The sequence below is a fragment of the Camelus bactrianus genome, chromosome 13, assembly GCF_048773025.1.
Source record: "Camelus bactrianus isolate YW-2024 breed Bactrian camel chromosome 13, ASM4877302v1, whole genome shotgun sequence".
In the NCBI taxonomy this organism is placed as follows: domain Eukaryota; kingdom Metazoa; phylum Chordata; class Mammalia; order Artiodactyla; family Camelidae; genus Camelus; species Camelus bactrianus.
Window position 1 is genome coordinate 63,225,909 of NC_133551.1, and position 6,000 is coordinate 63,231,908.

Consider the following 6,000-nt stretch of genomic DNA (forward strand, 5'->3'; position numbering starts at 1 on the left):
GAGGGTGTTTTCTCGTGGCAGACCTCTCTGCTATATCTGACATTGATGATTTCTCCTCTCTGAGAAACTGCACCTGTTGGCTTCTGTGATACCTCCTCTCCTGATTAACTTCGAAGGTTTCTGACTGCTCCTTTTCTGTCTCCTTAAGTCTCCTTTCCTACCACTTCTCTCCCCTTAAATGCTGTAGTGCCTCTGGGTTTAGTCCTGGGCCGGCTAATATTATGATTCTGTATTCCCTTTGGGCATTCTCATCTATTCTCATGGTTTCTGCCACCATCTATAAGTTGGTGATTCCCAAATATGCAGGTCCAGTCCCAAACTTTAGAGTGCCTGGATGGAGTTAAGAATCCCTCTGAATGGACATTCCCTCTGGCTGTCCCCCATGCCCTATGGCTCAGCAGTTTCTAGACAGAACCTGCCATCTTCTCCTTACACCTCCTTCCTTCTGGTGAGCTAGGAGCTGTTGAGACCAAGGTAATGAAGAACACTCCTGCCCCAGGACCTCCATCTGCTTCTTCATAAAGGGGAGGGCAAAGATCTGTTTTCAGCCTACGAGGAAATGCAGGGAAGCACCCCCAGCAAAATGGCCACCTCCGTAGCTCACTTCCTGGAGGCTCATCCCATCAGCCCTGAGTGCTGCCGGCACCCAGTGGCTCTGCTACAAACCTTCGCCCTGGCTGTTTGTTGGGCAACTCCACCTGGGGGGCCCCAAGGGCATCTCAAATGTAAGGTCATCCTCCCTCCCTCAATCACTGTTCCCCACATCAACAGCAGGTACCCCCAGCCTTCCAGGCTAGGAACCTGAAAGTCATTCTTGATTCCTCTAACTCATCCTGGTGATTTTCATTCTCAAGCGTTTCTTGATTCCATCTTCTCCTCTAAATTCCTACTGTCACAAACCTTCTCGGGCTCTTAAAAGACGTCTGCTCTCTCAGACTTTCTCTGCACACTTCTCTAACAATTGCTTACTGCTTAGACTCCTTTTATTTGTGGAAGGGGGCATTTTTAGACAGAGCATGGCAGGCAACAGGATCTAACAGTTTTGTTTTCATTGAGGTTCTTTTTATAATCAATTTTTTATGTTGGTGACAATTTTTTTTTAATTTTGACATACAGTTTCCTTTTAAAATAAGTTTACTTAAGTAAAAAAAGTGGATAAAAATTAAGTGTATACTCAGTAGTAAAAATCATGAAGATGGTTCAAGAATGACAGAAGTTTGGGAAACAATAAGATCCAAGACCCTTAAGGTAACACATTAGCTTGAACCATATGAAACTGAGGCTATATGACTATTCTTTTTTTGACCTACGAAAATGACAATTTCATTTGGGTCAACCCACTAGGGTCCTATGCTTTCTAGCTCCTGCCAATGTTCCAGCACAACCATTTGCCACTGTCCTGCACACACAATATTATGTCTCTGCTCTGTGGCTTTGCCCAAGCCAGTCCTTCCACCTGGATACCCACACTCTTAGGACTCAGGTGTCACCATCTTCAGGAACAGTCCTGTCATCTGTCCCCCAAAGCAGGTGAGGCACTCCCCCTCAGTGCTTCCTTAACACAGTTAGCATGTCTGTCTGCATATTTGGCTCTGTCTCTCCTGCTAGCCTTTAGAGCAGGGTTTTTTGTTTTGTTTTGTTTTGTTTTTCACGAATCCCTGTAGCCTCTGCTTGGCACACAGTAGCACCTCCATTAATCTGTAGCTAACCAAGTGAGTGAGTAAATGGGTATCTATAAAGAAAGGAGTCCTAACTCTGCCTGGAGGGCCAGAGGAAACTTCAGAGAGGAATCATTTGATCTAGATCTTAAAGGATGAGAAGGAAGGAATTTGCCAGGTGAGTAGTGTGTGGAAGGCCACTGCAGGTGAGGCAACAGCAGGCAAAAGGAACTGGAGGTCTGAGAGAGTCTGCAGTATTGGAGATAATGGTTGTCAAGTGGAGGGTATATGAAGGAGAGCCCAGGGACAAGGCAGTGCTCACAGTGTACCCCCCACCCAACCTTGGTCAAGGTACCCTGAAACTGGTAACACAACCACAAATACTTCCAGTGGATGTTTATCTAAGGGGTGTGAAGACAAAACGCGGGTAATTTGAGCACAGATGCAAAACCAGCCACACAGAACCACCATGTTCAAGTCAGCATGACCTCCAGCCATACAGAACCACGATGCTCAAACTAGCGTGACCTCCTTGCAGCCCTCAAGGAACTTACTCTCTAGAAAAGCCATCGTGTAACCAAAAATCAGAGAAACTGCCACCACAAAGACCAGGGTTTTTTTGTTTGTTTGTTTTAATGGAGTTGCTGGGGGTTGAATCCAGGACCTCATGCATGCTAAGCATGCGCTCTACCATTGAGCTATACCCCCCTGCCAATAAAGATCAAGTTTGATCAGCAAATCCTCAGGAAGACCACTCCTGGGAGCAGAGTTGCCTAAGACAAGCAGATTGATTCAGAGATGAACATGGGTTAGATCCCCACCAGATAAGAGGTTCCTCTGACCTAGTTGAAGGCAGACTACAATATCTTGTAGTAACTTATAGTGAAAGAGAATATGAAAACAAATATATGTATTTTCCTATATAATTGAAGTATTGTGCTGTGCACCAGAAATTGACACAACATTGTAAACTGACTATACTACAATTAAAATATACATATATATAAAGGCAAACTAGTTATGGTAAAAACAATAAAAATCAAATGGGAGACAGTGTTATTAGGAAAAGTGGGTGCTTTAAATACTTCCTCATTTAAAGGATAGCCTTATGTGGTGGGTATTATTGTCCCCATTTTACAGACAGAGAAACTTGAGGCTTGGTGAGGTAGTAGGAACCACTGGGACTGGAACCTAGGTCTCTAGCTGTGAAAACAATGTTCTTTTCAGTTCGAGACGAAAGAGACTTCACTTCACAATTGACCAACATAGGAGGGAGGACCCTCTATGTCATGAGGGAAAAGGGCATATTCAATTCCAGGTGTAAATATGATATGCACAAACTACCATGGGGCCACTCACAGCTCAGGCTTACCATCCTCAGCCTCACATTAGGATAATTTCTAGGCAGTTGTCTATCAGGGTTCCAATCTCTCCCTCTCTCAAGCTTCAGGACCTCTTTCAGTAAACTTCCCTAATCACCTGAAAGAATCACTGTTCCCTTAAGGCCAGTCAATTCCTCTTTTTACTTCCTGGTTTTAACGGGGCAAGACACAGAAAAATCTCTCTCAGTTTGTCTCCTTATCAAAGTAGGGGAGTAGTGCTTGTTGAATGAATCAATACTACTTGTGCCAAGAACTACAAAATAAATAAAAAGATATCATACTCTTGAGACATGACTTGATTCATTCAATTTATTTACCGAGCCCCTACTCTGTGGCAGGCATTGTGTTTGGTGCTGGGCCTCCTAAGATGTGAAGACAGCCCCAAAGTTATAAGGAGTCCAGACTAGTGGGTGTAATATTATTCAGAAGAACAATCCTATTAGGGAAGCCCTAAACGTATCAGCAACTAGAGGATGATCCAAAGACTTGAAACAAAAGTTCTACTGAGGAAGAGGAAACTTCTGTAGATGCATAAAAAGATATTCAACCTCAGCAGTAGTCAGGGAAATGCAAATTAAAACCACAGTGAAATACCATTTCAAACCCACTAGACTGAACTAATAATACCTGATAGAAATACTGGGCCAGCAGACCTGAAGTTGCAAAAAATACACATGACCCGGGACTGAAGGAGTACAGGTACAGCAGGCACTGAGTAAATATTTTGCTAATCCAAGAATAGAAAGGCTGCAGCAGAGATAGCAAACTGGCAGCTCATGGGCTAAATACAGCCTGCTGCCATGTTTTGTTTGCCCCCAAAGTGTTTACAAAATTGAACTAGTTGCCAAGAGTTAAAAATCAGGAGATTTCACAACTTCTCTCAAAAAACTGTTAAGATCTAGCAGTTTTTGGCCAGTCTACAGGGCAACACGTGGCTAGAGCTGGGTAGGAGCTGAACCCCACCTTTCACCGTGTCCCCACCACTCTCCAAGCCGCCAGCACTAGGGCTGTTGCACACACTGCATTACCTTTAGCCTTGAAGCATCCCCCCTCTTCAATTGAAGATTTCATGGGATCTACTCTCGGGCATAAGATTCAGAAACTTGTATTACCAACTCTTCAATGGGGCCAGGAACTATAGCGAGAGACAATATCTTCAGCAAGGTGTTTACATATCATTAACCCATATAATCTGGCAGGAAACCAGGGCTCAGAGAAGTTAAGAAATTTGCCCAAAGTGTTACAAAGCTGGAATGCAAACTCAGGAATCTCTGAATGAGCTAATGTTGATAAAGCACATTCATATACTTAAGCACTTTTAAGGGTTGTATATGAACTAAATAATTTAATTCTCACTTCAACCCTGGGAACAATTATTATCTCCACTTTATTTGTGAAGAAAAAAAAAGAAGAAGAAGAAGGCACAGAAGGTTTAATGACTTGTCAAAGGTTACCCAGCTGGTAAGAGGCAGAACAGGGTTTTGAGCCCAACAGCCTCACTGGAGAGCCTGAATCTCAGCACAACCCTGACAGGACTCTGGAGCTTCCACAGATCAAGCCCCTACCTCCCAGACCTCGGACCTCGCCAATACACAGTTCAGTGCCTCTCTTTCAAGACCAACATTTTGTGTTAGCCTTTAACACCAAAATGGGATACCACATCCCATCGTGCAAAGTATTCCCCTCCCACTTAACGATACACCGTGAAGCACTTTCCAGATCATCATGGTCTTGAATTTCTATGGACACACTGTAATTTATTTATCTCCTTATAAACATTTGTTTCCAGTTTTTCCTTACTTAAAAAAAATGCAGCAGACATCCACGTTCAAGTAAATTTGTGCATGTGAACATAACCTCTGCAGGATACTTAGAATTATGGGGTAAAGATCATGCACATGTAAGATTTTTATAGACATTGCCAAGTTGCCCTCCAGAAAGGCTCTATCAGTGTACATCCCCAGCAACACCACACAGAGGCCTGTTTTCCATGCCCGTGCCTCCACTGGGTACATTTTTCCTGTTTTCTGTGCACTGCGCTCAAGCTATTTCCCTTAAGCTGCCTGATTATAATCAGTTCAGCTTCACCAGTATGATTACAAGTATAAAAAGAACAAAACAAAATAATCTATGTCTAATTAAAAAAAAGGTGGGGGGAGGAAACACACCAAAATGATGGCACTGACTGGGTTTATGTGGATGTGATGTAAGTGATTTTTTTCTAGTATTTCCCAAATATCCTTAAATGAGTGTTACTCTGATAACAGTAGGGTAAACTTTCTCCCTGCTGTCCCCTATTCCTGTACCCATCCCCTTTGATTTTTTTTTTTTTTTTTTTTTAAGAAAACAGGCCCAGAGTGTGTCTTTGGGGCAGCATGGAGGAGAGAAACTAAAGAGACATGTCTCCTGTCATCAGCCAGATTTTGTGGAAGAAGTGCCAGCCGTCTCTCTACCTGCCCACCTGCAAGTGGATAGGGAAAGTGGTAAAGAAAAGAAAACAGCTGGAACTACTCAGGGCCTGAGGCAAGGTGGAGGAGATTAGGGAAACCCTGTGGCTTAAAGCTCAGAAGGCCAGAAAGAGAGTGGACAGATATTTATAGAGGCCTGTTAGGTTTACAAGGCCAGGAAACTCTTCCTAAACCTGTGTCTGCGCAGTATTTCTAATTCCAGGAAACAGCACCATTATTCTCCTCAGTTTCCCAAACCTGAAGTCGGGGGCCACCCTAGATTCTTACTTGTCCACCCCCGTCACCAGATCCTGTTGACTGTATCCTCCTAAACTCTCTCAGAATCCATTTGCTTTTCACATTGCCTTAGTTGGGGCTCTCATTCTCTGTCACCTGGATCACCACCTGGATCACCGTCACCACCACCACCTCCGTTCCCAGCTGCACTCACTTCCCCCGGGGCTGTCAATTCAGCGTGTTTCCGACCTGCCAGTCTGATTTGGGTAGAACACT

The 6,000-nt window shown here is 43.8% G+C and overlaps 1 long non-coding RNA gene across 1 annotated transcript in view; it reads left to right on the plus strand.

Annotated features, from left to right (window-relative positions):
- Positions 1-5,574, plus strand: part of LOC105070853 (uncharacterized) — a 33,634-nt gene extending 28,060 nt beyond the window's left edge. Inside the window, exon 3 of the long non-coding RNA XR_012511392.1 lies at positions 5,384-5,574. This is a non-coding gene — a long non-coding RNA (uncharacterized LOC105070853). The remainder of the gene's footprint in view (positions 1-5,383) is intronic.
- The last annotated feature ends 426 nt before the right edge of the window (positions 5,575-6,000 follow it).